Source organism: Balaenoptera acutorostrata, chromosome 14, assembly GCF_949987535.1.
Source record: "Balaenoptera acutorostrata chromosome 14, mBalAcu1.1, whole genome shotgun sequence".
NCBI lineage: Eukaryota > Metazoa > Chordata > Mammalia > Artiodactyla > Balaenopteridae > Balaenoptera > Balaenoptera acutorostrata.
The window spans coordinates 15,849,691-15,862,800 of record NC_080077.1 but is presented as its reverse complement, the minus strand read 5'-3'; the positions used below and the strand labels follow the sequence as shown (position 1 = coordinate 15,862,800).

Below are 13,110 nucleotides of genomic sequence, written 5' to 3'. Positions count from 1 at the left end.
AGAGGTTAAATAATTCTGTCAAGGCCACACAGCTCGTAACTGCTAAAGCTGAAGAGCTGTGAACAAGTCATGTAAGAGTGCATTCTTAAGAACTACAGAACCTAATGGAGTCAATAGGCAAACACATACGGCTGCCTTTGAAGGGAGAGGTAAGTGCTGAGAAATCACTTCGCATGCCTTTGCCGTTCATCTTAGGCACCTTCGACTCAAGTCATCATCTCACTGCACACACAGCCGGTGCCCTTAAACACCTATCTGGCTATTTCAAAGATTAGTCTTCTTTGCCTCCTTTTCCACTTTTACTTTCTCTAAGCAAAGGTTAGTTGGTACATTAACTGAGGTCATTAGGGTAATGACGCCTGAAAAACAGTGAACTTCCTCCCTCTTTGTACATATTATTACCCCAGAGCTTCTGTGTTACTACTAAAACGTCGAATTAATCATTCGGGGTATTATTTTTACAAAATCGTATGGGAAACTATCACGTCTAAGAGAAAGCTAAACCTGAGGATCCCGGAACATGAAGAAAAGTCATGCGTCTACGAAAACAGTAGCAGGGATTTTTTTTTGTTTTGTTTTGTTTTTTTGTAAATTTTTTTCCCCGGGGGCTGTAATTTGACTGCTCTCTTTGGCAACGCTCCAGAGACAAGTCCAAGTGCTTAATCTCTTTCTCCTTCTCTCTCCCCCTCCACCTCCCCACCGTTCTCGCCCGGGCAGAGGGGAGGAGGGACCGCAGATCCGCTGCTCGCGGCGGCGGGGCCCGCATCCCTGAGCCGGGAGGGGCGGGTCGGGGCGCGGCCGCCGAGCGGGGAGCGCGGCCGAGCGGCGGGGCCGAGCCCGAGGAAGAGGAAGTCCGAGCCGGGGCGGCGGTGCAGGGCGCTCGGCGGGCGCCGGAGCCGGCGCAGCGCAGCGCAGCGCAGCCGCACCTTCCCGGGCCGACGTGCGAGCGCGGCCCGCGCCGGGAGCCGCCTCTCCCCGGGTAAGCGCCCGCTTCAATGGACACCGGGTCCTTTTCCAGGGACGGGACCGCTCGGCCGGGAGCCTCGGGGAAGGGGAAGGGGCCCGGGGCACCCTCGGCCTGGCGCCCCAGCTCCGCAGGTGGAGGCGAGCGGAGCGCGGTGCCGGGTTCCTGTCCCCCGCGCGCATCCTCGCGGGTGGGGGCCGGCGGGGTCGGGGGAGCGCCCCGCCGCCGGGACCCCGGCCCGCCCCTGCCCGCCGCCGCCGCCGCCGCCCGGCTCCGGGCTCCGCGTCCCCGAGCCCCGGCCCCCGAGTCCCTGGCGCTCCCGTCCCTCCACCGGCTGCTGCGGCGGAGAAGGGGTTCCTTAGTGCGCGCAGGAGTGTTACCAACCCAACACTCACAGCCCAAACGGCACAGTCGGAAAACGGGACCCGAGCGCCCGCCGCTCGCGGTCAGCTCCCCACCACCGGGCCCGGGCGCCTGGGCCCCCAGGACTGGCGAACCGCGGTGGGAGTCGGAGGCCGGGGCTCTGTGGCGCGTTTGGCTGGCAGGATGCCTGCCTTTGTAGATCTAGCCTTGGTGTCCCAGCTCTGCAAATACGTCCCCCCGGGGGGGGGGCGGGGGGGGGCGGTGTCGAAAGCCGGTGGCCCGTCCATCACGGGGTCGATGTAACACCTGGTCCACGGGGGCTCTGCCGACCTTCCTGGCCTCGGAGGACAGCCAGGGTCTGCGGTGATGCCCGCAGCACCTCCCCCTCCCCCCACCCCCCCACCCGCGCTTTGTGTCCTCTGGTGAGACTTTGGTTCTTAAATCAGAAGCCTAGGGAGGTTCTAATCGGGAAAAAAAGTCGTTAAGCTGTGGCATTTCATTCCGTTCCTGGGAAACAATGAGGTGGATGCCTTTTTAAACGCTCTGGTGGAGTCTTGTTTGTAGAGCCGGTGTTTCATTAAGTTCTGGTCCTTAACCCTCCCTTTGTACCACCCTCAGGTGGCCAAGGCTACTGCACATAGTTTTGAAATTGTAGAGGGTGAGTCGGGGGAAGGCTGTTTGCAGCAGGCATCGCGGAAGACAAGGTCGATCGCAGAGGGAGAGTTGGTTTGGGGGTTTTCCGACGACTGGATACAGAACTTCCTGTGTTTTCGTATTTAAACCAGGAGACCAGCATGTTGACTCCGCGTCAGATTCGTCTTCGAACAGAATTCCAGACAGGCCTAGAGAGATCGTGTAATGCTATAAACATAGTTATCAAGTGTTAAAATCAGCGTCTCCGGGCCGCTCAGTTTCTGTATACTTTTAAAGAATTTATGGACTTTGGATTTTGATTAAACGCTATTAAAACATTTCCAGGCTCATCGTGTCTGGGAATAAGAAACTCCATTCTAATTTCATCTTTGCCAAGTCAGATCTGAGCAAGCTGCCCCACCTCTGGTGGCCTTGGCTTCTCCCTTGTGAAGTGATGTAGAGGAACCAGAGAGTTTCTAAAGCTTCGAGCTCACTCCTCACCGCACCACTCCCACCCCGTAGTACTTGTTTGGTCTACTGTATTTAAGATTTAGATACAAAAGTGATGGTTTGATAGTATGGTCCTTTACCATCTTTGAGTCTGACTTCCCAATTCCTCACTTTGCTTTTGGTCTTATTTGAAGCCTGGTGTCTAAGCCACCAACGCCCCCAAAGAAACGTTTCCCCAGAGTTCTCCTTCTTCATTGGCGTCATCCTCATAAGGTCATCAACAACTGTCACTGCATGACCTTCCTTTTCCCTGGTATAGCTCTCCCTGAAGCCTTCCACTGAAGGGCAAAGCGCAGTGAGAAACGGGCACCTGGCAGTCAGACCCATGCCTGAATCCTGCTTCCCTTGATGGTTTTTTTTTTTTTTTATAAATTTATTTTATTTATTTATTTTTGGCTGTGTTGGGTCTTCGTTGCTGCCCTCGGGCTCTCTCTAGCTGTGGCGAGCGGGGGCTACCCTTCGTTGCTGTGCGTGGGCTTCTCATTGTGGTGGCTTCTCCTGTTGCGGAGCACAGGCTCTAGGCACACGGGCTTCAGTAGTCGTGGTGCATGGGCTCAGTAGTTGTGGCTCGCAGGCTCTAGAGCGCAGGCTCGGTAGTTGTGGAGCACGGGCTTAGTTGCTCCATGGCATGTGGGATCCTCCCAGACCAGGGCTTGGACCCATGTCCCCTGCATTGACAGGCGGATTCTTAACCACTGCGCCACCAGGGAAGCCCCCTTGATGGTTTTTTTTCCTGCTCATCTCCATCCTCACCATGGGCGCCAGCTTCCTTCAGTGACTTTAACATGGACTATGTTACCAAATACAAGCTTAAATATTTCCCTGGGAGACTCAATCTGTGCTTCAAAGAGATTAAATGATCATTTTTTAACAAATTGATAGGAAGTGACGACGTAAGTTTTCAAAAGCAAGAATAACCAGTGCTGTTTTGTTCTCATCCTTTTTTTTTTTTTTTTTTTTTTTTTTTTTTTTTTAAATAAATTTATTTATTTTATTTATTTATTTTTGGCTGTGTTGGGTCTTCGTTGCTGTGTGCGGGCTTTCTCTAGTTGCGGCGAGCGGGGGCTACTCTTCATTGCGGTGCGCAGGCTTCTCATTGCGGTGGCTTCTCTTATTGTGGAGCACGGGCTCTAGGCGCATGGGCTTCAGTAGTTGTGGCACTTGGGCTCAGTAGTTGTGGCTCACAGGCTCTAGAGCGCAGGCTCAGTAGTTGTGGCGCACGAGCTTAGTTGCTCTGCGGCATGTGGGATCTTCCCGGACCAGGGCTCGAACCCGTGTCCCCTGCATTGGCAGGCGGATTCTTAACCACTGCGCCACCAGGGAAGCCCTGTTCTCATCCTTTTTGAGGCTATGATTTTTTAAGTGATTTAATGGTTTGTAGTCTGACACATAAACACAGGAAATGCTTGAGTAGCACTAAATCTTTTGAGCCCTTAGTAAACTATAAAGCAATTCCTGAACCTATGCTCTGATTTTTAAAGGCTGCAATCCACTTTGTACGGATTTCTCTTCCCTCCGCCTTTGCGAGTAGTTGGTCTTTCGAACAGTTGCCATCTGTGAATCCTCATGCAGGTGAGATTATATCCATGGAACAGTAAAACTAGATGCATCTTGGATGATCCAGCCAAGCCCCTACATCTTAAAGATCTGTGAAAGCGCTAGTGGTTAAGAACAAGTGCTCTGGAGCTAGCTGACCTGTGTATGAAGTTTGCCTCTGCAGCTCAACAGCAGTGCGACCTTGACCCCTCTAAGGAAGTTATTTAGACATGGATTATTTTATAATGGAGAAAATGTAGCAGTCATAGTTGATCATTCTCTCCGGATTATCTCACCTTTGCTCATTCCTTCCTCCGTAAATTTAGGGAGTAGTGACCCTTCCCTCTTGAGTGGTGCTGAACATTGATGATTATTAACAAATTAATCTGTAGTAAGTGGTGGGTGCACTGTGTGCTTCCAAGATGATTATTGTTGATAAACCAAGCCCCAAGAGTGAGTGATTTTGCTGGCACTTACACAGCTCTCAACTGGCAAAGCTGTGATTTAACCCAGGATCACTTCTCTTACCCCTGAACTTCACTACCTAGAAATGGTGGTGGCATGGGGACAGATTTTAAATTAAATGTAAAGGTTCACTCTTTAAGAAAAAAAATCCCTTGACTCTTTTGACTTAAAAAAAAGAACATGGTTTCCAAAGCAAAATGTTCATGTATTCAAGCAGGGATGGGAATAGAAATATTTTCTAGACAAAGACCCTAAGCAACCTCGTGTTTACGTGTGGCAGGCATCTCAAATATTAATGTTTCATCACCGCCTGCGTCAATCTTGCTTTATAAAATGAAGAGCTGACCCCAAACCAGTTGGGCATTCAGGGCCATGGGCGTCTGTGCCAAGGAGAACTTACTAACTGCTTCATATTGCTCATGCTGATGAAAAGCAACAGATGCTTTAGCAGAGATGATAGAAATATAGGCTGGACATCCTAGTGAGGGGGCCTGGGTTTGCTGTTAAAGTAACTAGGCCACAGGTCATCCAGATGCTGCAGAACAACTTCATGGGTGCTTGGGTGACCCCCATCCCAGTGATTAGGAGTTGCCTGTAGTTCTAGAAGAGTTTTCATATTCGAGTCACGTTTAAGTATATTTCCAATCTGTATACACAAAGTTACCCAGAAATGTTTCTCTGCTGAGCTACAAGCCATGTGAAAAATCTCTAAACCTAAACATCTCCTTTTGGTAAATATTGAATTACTGTTTGATGGAAAGCAAAAGTAGGCTGGATTCATGGATCCAAAAAATCCCTAACCCTCCTCTTCTTTCCCCCTTCCCATATAATCCTGGAGGAAGGGCAACTTCAAGAGTGTTAATGTTAGGCTATGCTTTTAAAAGATTCCAGCTACGCCCCCTTGATGTACTAAACTGATGTCTTTAATTAAGAAAGCTATTTGGGTAAGCTTAATGACCAGGGTGCGCTGAGCCTGCAGAAGCCACTTATCACCAGCATTAGGAAGATCAAACCATTGCAGCATTTGGCCAAAAGCTAGCAAGCCCTCAAGTGTGAGAAGGACATCTTTTAAAAAGATCAAAGACAAAGTTGAAATGTGTGTGAGTGTAATAATCGCTGAAACTTTAGAATTTTCATAAAAGGAATCAATAAATCTAACGTTTGAAGTGGCAAATAGATCTTACCATTGTCCACTCTGTGTCCAGCCACATTAAGCCCTGACTTAAATGACCTGACTCTGAATAGAAATGGAGGAGGACGATGAGAAGTTCTAGGTCAGGGGGTGGTGAGCCTTTTCCTGTAAAGAGCCAGATGGTAAGTATTTTAGGCTTTGTGGGCCATGTACATGCCTGTCGTATATTCTTTGATTTGTAGAAGGGGGGATTGGTTGTTTACATAAACCCTTTAAAAATGTAAAAGCCAATCTTTGCTTGAAAACCATACAAAACAGTCTTTTCACTGGAAATCTAAATAAATGTTAGTAAACCAAAAAAAGAAAAAAATATATGGCAGCCGTAGTTTGCCAACTGTGTCCTAAATGAAATATTCTGTCTGTGATATCCTTTAGTATTTTTGTGGAGCCCCCAAATGATAAATTTCATAGGCTCCATCTAAGCTGACTCGCTTTAGACTGACTTATAATCAAATCTCCTGTGTTACTGTTTTTTCCAGTCACTCTTCTTTATTTTCTCTTTACACTGGGCTTAGAGGTCTCTGTTAGACATAGCGATCAGTTGACATAGGAATGACAGCACCAAATTTCAACATTCATCCTTGAGTGAGATGCAGGACAGGGAGAGATGCTCAGCTGGGATGGAATAAAGTCCACATTGAAACGGATCATTGATGAAGATCATTGATCATATGAAATGAAGTTCAAACCCCCCAGGATGGTACCCAAGACCTTCATGCTCACTTTTCTCCTAGCACCTTCCCAGGTATACTCTATGTCTCTCTCACTCAGGATAACCCACAGAGCCCTATATGGGCTGTGCTCTCTCTCACCAATGGTGGGATCCATCCATGCAAAGTTTAAACATACATCTCTTTCGTGGAGCCTCTCCTGATCTTATTGGGAAGAAATATGGGCCCCTGCACCTCCATATTAACACAGGACCTTACACGTGAAGCATATAGAAGGACAGAGAAATGTGGTGATGCCCAGTGGACAAATATTACCTTTCAAGTTTGGGGGAACAGTCTTATTCTTCTCTGTAGCTTCAGAGATCCTGCCTCCCATCTTTGGACCACTCGCAGAAGCAGACCCATTTCCAGGCTTTGTATGTGATATGCAGTATAGCATGGCACTGATGTGTCTGGATTTGAAGTCAGGCTGAGCTGACATCTAGTCCTGGCTTCTCCACTTTACCTGCTGCCCCATCTTTAAAGTCAATAATAAGAATGACCTCTCAATTGCTAGGAATAAATGAGATTATTTTTCTCTGACAAGCATTTAGTTCAGGGTCTGATGTGTAGTGATTGCTCAATAAATGGCAACTTTTGTTCATTCCAGGGTCATCTATTGAGAACCTACTATCCCTGGAATGATGCCTGATGCTGCTCTAGGAATAGCAGTGAATACAAGAGCCACGGTCTCCATAGTGATATGATCAGTCAGTGGAGAGAATCAGGGTAAGGGATGGGCCACCGTAGACTGGTGCTCCAGGAAGCCTGTCAGAGAAGACAAGGTTTGAACTGCAACTTTAATGAGATTGATGAGTCCCTGTTTCATCAAATCTAAGATGCTTTTGAAATACACCCTTTTTTAATGTACCATTAAGAGAGAAGAAATGCTGTCAATAAAATTGACATAGTCTCCCGTAAGATGCATCCTTAAGCTGTGAAAAATCTGCATCTTAGCAGCAATGAAATGCATTAACATTAGTGCTCAGTAAATATCCATTGAATAAGTTAGTGTTACACCATGGTTGCATGCAAGGTTCAGCTCCGATGGTTTACATTGTAACTGAGTTTGTCTCTTCTGTTTCTTAGGTCTGAAAGATTGACTTGGAACTAGCAAAGAGTACAGTATAGTAAATTAAAGTATTGTGAGACATTTGTGATCCAACGTGCTTTAAAAATAGTTTAAAACATTCGCTTTGGTCATCTCAATGGGCAAAGTGTCTTGGTGACTCCTGTTGAAGTGAAATTGGCCTGAACATAACTTGGGTAGGAATGAAGTTGAGCAGCTCTTGCAGCCGATAATTCCTTCTGGCAGCCGTCCATAGAGATGTGTGAATCTTTAATGCACAGAAATGCCTTCCTCAGGGCAATGAAGGCATTAGCTGGAGCTTACTTCCTTCTGTTTCCCAGATTTAATGTAACATAAATACTCCTCTTCTCCTCTGTATCCCAAGGGGCTGATCATTCCTCTAACCAATCAGGTCCTCTGTGATAATGAAATGGAGGGGGCTCCCTTTAGAGCCACCCCCCTTCCCTCCTCTGGCAAGTCTCTGGGTTTTCACTGTCCAAGCAGTGTTCTCCTCTCTCTCCCCACCCTCGTCCTTGCTTAGAGAGTAAAACACTGCTTAAGTCTTTGCTTTCTGACCACCCTCTACACTCTATCCCTCGTCAAGATCTTTTTCTGAACCCAGTCGGGAGCCTGCTCCAACTCTCCCCTTCTGTCCAGGATCTCAGCTTCTGGATGGATGACTCAATGGGAGCTTTGACAATACTTGGCTATTTCTGGCTGTAATAAAGTGTGCTTTCATGCTGTTTTGATTTTAATTTCAACATGTCACTCAAGTCCCGCACACACGTCGGCACGCCTGCCCTCCACACATGGTGAGCGTGCCTTTCCTTCTGCCCGCCTGCAGTCTGTTCCTTTGGGACACTTCCAGCAACTCCCACCCTCTCCCGGCAAAGTTCCCTGCCTGCACCCTGCCTGGCTGGGAAGGGTCTGTCAGCACTAGGCCACGGAGGAAGCAAACGCAGACCTTGCTCCCATCCAGGCACAGCCTTCCTCCACCTTCTCCTGTGACTGAAGCCCTCATGCTATAGGGGGTCTTTAGAACCCTCGCCAACTCTAGCTGAAATATGAGTCTTTGGAAACAAGTAGATGCAACGGAAAGGCCATTTGTAGGCATTCCGGGGATGCATATTAACCACGGTCCAGCCTCAAGATGATTTAAGGCTGTCTCCGACCTGTGGCTGGAATGCTGGTCGGGGTGGAAGGGGTGTGTGAAGATGCAAGGGCACGAGGAAGGAGTGGGGACCATCGCAGAGTTCAGCTTCCCATGGCCGTATGATTACAGGCAGTCCTCAAACACTAACATCTGTGCTTCTCTGATGTGCCGGGAGAGAGGAAAAAACTGTACTCTGGGGCGTAAATATACGATCCTGTGTTTATTCCCTTTAACCATGTAAACCTGTTATTAGCTTAAGCATCTGTGTTGTCCTTAAATGTTATAGCTGCTTCAAAGGAGGATACGGTAGCTGGTCTGAAACAGCTTACCGTTTAAGTGTTCAGTTGTCTCACACTTCTAAAATTTGAATCAACTAAACATATGAATTATGAAGCATAAGAGTCAAAATCAGGAATATCGGATTACTGAGTCGGGTATGCAGAGGAGAAGCCTATTAGAGGAGACGTAGACTTTAAAAGTGATTTTTTAAAGAGAAAACGCTTTGGGAGTTTGGGAGTGCCATGTACACACTACTATATTTAAAATACGGAACCAACTAGGACCTACTGTATAGCACAGGGAACTCTGCTCAATATTCTGTGATAACCTAAATGGGAAAAGAATTTGTAAAAGAATAGATACATGTATATGGATGACTGAATCATTTTGCTGTATACCTGAAACTAACACAACATTGTAAATCAAACTATACTCCAATATAAAATAAAAATTAAAAACAAAAAAAGAAAGAAAACCCTTCCTTTACCTCCTGCCCTTCACACCTTAGATCAGAGTTTTTAGAGAATTACTTGCTAAGGACTAATGAGGGTGAGGCTGGAAGGGTGATGAGATGGGCAGGGAACAGACAGGGAATGGGCGCCCAGATGGGCTGATGCGGATTGGCTGTGTCTAGGAAAAGTGCTCTGGGAAATATTTGTAAGCTTATGGAATATAGTTATGGAGCAAAATCTTGGTGGTCTTGGCTTTTTTCCACTTTCCTTCAGTGTCTGTGTGAGATAAATGCTTATTTTCCCCTCTCTCCTTTAACAGTTGTTTAAACTCGAAGGAATTGCCATTTAACCACAATACTTAATGATATTTGATCTTGACACTAAAATGGCAAGGAAAGCAATGTGAAAATAATGTTTTTGAGGCACGTGGACCCCTGTGGCCTATGGATATACCAATCACAAGGAAGCATTACCTCGAGCAAGTTGGAATCCAGAGGATTTCCCAAAAGTGTCATTATTAGGAAGCACTCTTTCTTTCTTCTTTCTTTTCCTTTAGAACTTATCCTGATAGGAAAGCAAATACTATGAAGTTCTAAAAATCGAGTTGTGATGAGCACTGTAATAGCCACGCCTTTCAAAATCCAGAACCCCCCTAAAGAGCAAAAAGAGATTTGTTGCACTTTATGATCTGCCACATCAAGATGCAGTACTATCTAATCTAATCCTATAGTTTAAGAAATTTCCAAATAGGAAGTTAACAGGTGTTTGTTTTCACCTTCTTATATAAGTGAAGAAGAAAGCACCTTTCTGTATTAGCTAAAGGCATAATAGCTGGCAATAACTATTCTAAAAAACCCCTTGGCTTCGGATTACTAATATGAGCAGAAAACATACTTTGCAAATGTTCGGAAACAAAATACCATGCTCTTAAAAGAGAAAATTCTTACTTGATACTTCAGTATGCATAATAGATATAGCAATCAAATCTAATACTTTCTTGCTTTCTTTGCTTACTTATTGTAATGCTAGTTCAAGCACTGTTTCTGTGACATTAATTATGGGAAAAATGGTGTGCATGGGAGAGATAAGTTTGTTTTTCTAAGGTCTGAATATTCAGAGTTGAAATGTGGGAATAGTCTGGAATTAGGCAGCCTATATATGTCATTTGGACATTATTTGAAATGTCTGCTAACCTGGGGGTAAGACTGTATAATAAAGATATTGTGAGGCTTAAATGCATAATGTATATATAGCACCCAGTACATAATAAGCCCTTGATAAATAGTGGCTCTTTTACTATGTTTACTGGGTGTCACACTTAAGGTTTATTCCCTGCTACTAGACGTCTGGAACAATAAACCAACATGAAAATAACTGAGAAAAAACATCTCAGTGGTGGAAGAACAGCCTTTCTCCTGAGGCAAAAGTAAGAGAGAGGCAAGAGGAACACTTTGTTCCATTGGTTTTTACTGTAGTAGAGACAGACTATACATTACACTCGGGAATTCAGATTAGAATTCGTGTATTCAACAAAGATAATTTCCTGAATTCTGGGGATACAGTGATGAACAAAACAGACCAAATCTGGAGTGAAGGGGGAAAATCCATGTGATGAGTGCTTTAAAGAAAAGAAAAGAGGGAAATGGGTTGGGGCCGGGGAGTGGCATGCTATTTGCCTGGGTGGTCAGAAAGGCCTGTCTGAGCTGGTTACATCGAGCCAAGATTTGTATAATAAGAAGTGACCTTAAGAAGATACGAGGGAAGAACATTCTCGGCAGAGAGAAAAAAAATACGTATGGAGGCCCTGAGAGAGACATAAACTCCATGAGTTCTAGGGAAAGAAAAGCAGGCTGTGAGTGAACAAGGGGGTCAGAAGAAAGCCGGAGGTGAAGGTGGAGAGGGAGGTGGGGCCTGAATCTCGTAGGTCTTTATAATATTGAAGGTCTTTACCGTGGCTTAAAAGAGAAATAGCGTATGATACCCGGATGGTATCGCTTACACGAGGAATCTAAAAGCAGTGATACAGATGAACTTATTTACAAAGCAGAAACAGACTCACAAGACTTAGAGACTGAATTTATGGTTACCAGGGTGGGGCGGGGGGAGGGATAGTTAGGGAGTTTGGGATTGACAAGTACACCCTGCTGTATTTAAAATGGATAACCAGCAAGGACCTACTGCATAGCACAGGGAACTCCGCTCAGTATTCTGCAGCAACTTAATTGGGAAAAGAATTTGAAAAAGAATAGATACAGGTACCTGTGTAACTGAATCGCTTTGCTGTACACCTGAAACTAACACAACATTGTTAATCAACTATACTCCAATACAAAATATAAAGTTAAAAAAAAAAAAAGCAGCGCCATGCAAAGCCACTGGAGGGTTTGAGGCAGGGGAGCGACAGAATCTGATTAATTATCTTTCAGTTGGGAGCAGCGGTACAGAGAAGATGCTGGCAAAGGCAGCAGGTTGACTCGGAACTGGAATGTCAGCCAGTTAGTTACTCTGCCTACTAGAAAATAATCAAATGAAATAGCTCTCAAAATATTCTGATTTAAATTTTCTGGCTCAAATAGTGAGGGCCTATTGTGTTTCAAAATAAATCCAGAGAAACACTGTGCTGCAGCCCGCCTGAGCCTCCCACTCTTATTCATATGCCTTCTGAGATTTATCTATTGGCTTTTGCACAATTGATTTAAAGTCACCCACCCAGAACTGGGCTCACAATCTCCATTTCCAGACCCACCTCTAACTTCCTGGGGTTGTTTCTTTTCCCTCCTTTTCCAATTCTTAGTTAATAGCACCACAATTCATTGGTCAGGACAAGCCTTTTTTTTTCCTTTCCTGCCTTGTCCAATCAGTCAGCAATGACTTCCTAAACAGTTATCCGTCCATATTCACTTATTCATGTCCCCTTCCCATCCGTTCAGATGCTCCTCGCTTGCCTAGCCCACTAGCATAGTTGGTGAGCCAGCATGGATTGATGTATCTAGATTACAAATCTGACCAGTGAACGTGTTGCCATAGAAGCCTCTTCTAATGGCTTAACCCAACAGAAGGGTTGACAGTAGAACTTCAGGTGGAGATACAAGTCCCAGGTAGAGAGCCTTTGGTGTTTCTTTGGTCATGGTTTCCCTCTAATATCTCAGGTCGAATCCATAGGCAAACTGGGCTCTTCCTCCAAAATATCCAGAATCCTATGACTTCTCACAGCCTTCACTGCTGCCACTTGGTCCGGGCCACCTTCTCTCTCTGCCTGGATTGTGCAGTAGGTTCCCAACTGGTCTCCTGGCTCAGCCCCACGCCCCCTCAGCCAAAGCGATCCTAATTCAGACTCCTCTAATTGTTTCCCATTTCACGCAGAGTCAAAAGCCAACCCACGGAGCGGCCTCCGAGCCCCCGCAGTGGGACCCGTGCCCCGCGCTCTCACTCTGATCTGCTTCCTGCTGCCTCCTCCCCACGTGCCCACCCTCCCCCGGCTCGCCGGCCCCTCTGCTGGTCCCAAATACGCCAAACAAGCCCCGGCCTCAGAGTGTTTTCATGACCTCTGCCTGGAACATTCTTCCCTGGATATCAAAGCTTTACTGTCTCACTTCTTTCAGTGCCCTGCTCAAGTGTCCCCTTATCAAAGAAGTCTTCCTGATGGTGCTCTAGAAAACGGCAACCTCCGTACCTTGGAGGCCGCTGTAGCCTTCTTACTCTACTTCATTTGTATGCACAGCATTTAAGAACACTTAACAAAGGATATAGTTGTTTCTTGTCTGTTCTTCCATGAGGAGAGAGG

At 46.1% G+C, this 13,110-nt stretch overlaps 1 protein-coding gene across 3 annotated transcripts in view; it reads left to right on the top strand.

The window, feature by feature from the left end:
- The first annotated feature begins 737 nt into the window (after positions 1 to 737).
- The window catches only part of PLEKHG1 (pleckstrin homology and RhoGEF domain containing G1), a 223,337-nt gene continuing 210,964 nt past the window's right edge, over positions 738 to 13,110 (top strand). Inside the window, exons 1-3 of one of the 3 annotated variants that reach the window (XM_057527987.1) lie at positions 738 to 979; positions 3,952 to 4,042; positions 6,984 to 7,102. The gene's annotated coding sequence lies outside the window, so the exon portion shown is untranslated. The remainder of the gene's footprint in view (positions 980 to 3,951; positions 4,043 to 6,983; positions 7,103 to 13,110) is intronic. The other 2 variants (XM_057527986.1, XM_057527985.1) reach the window with 2 other exon arrangements.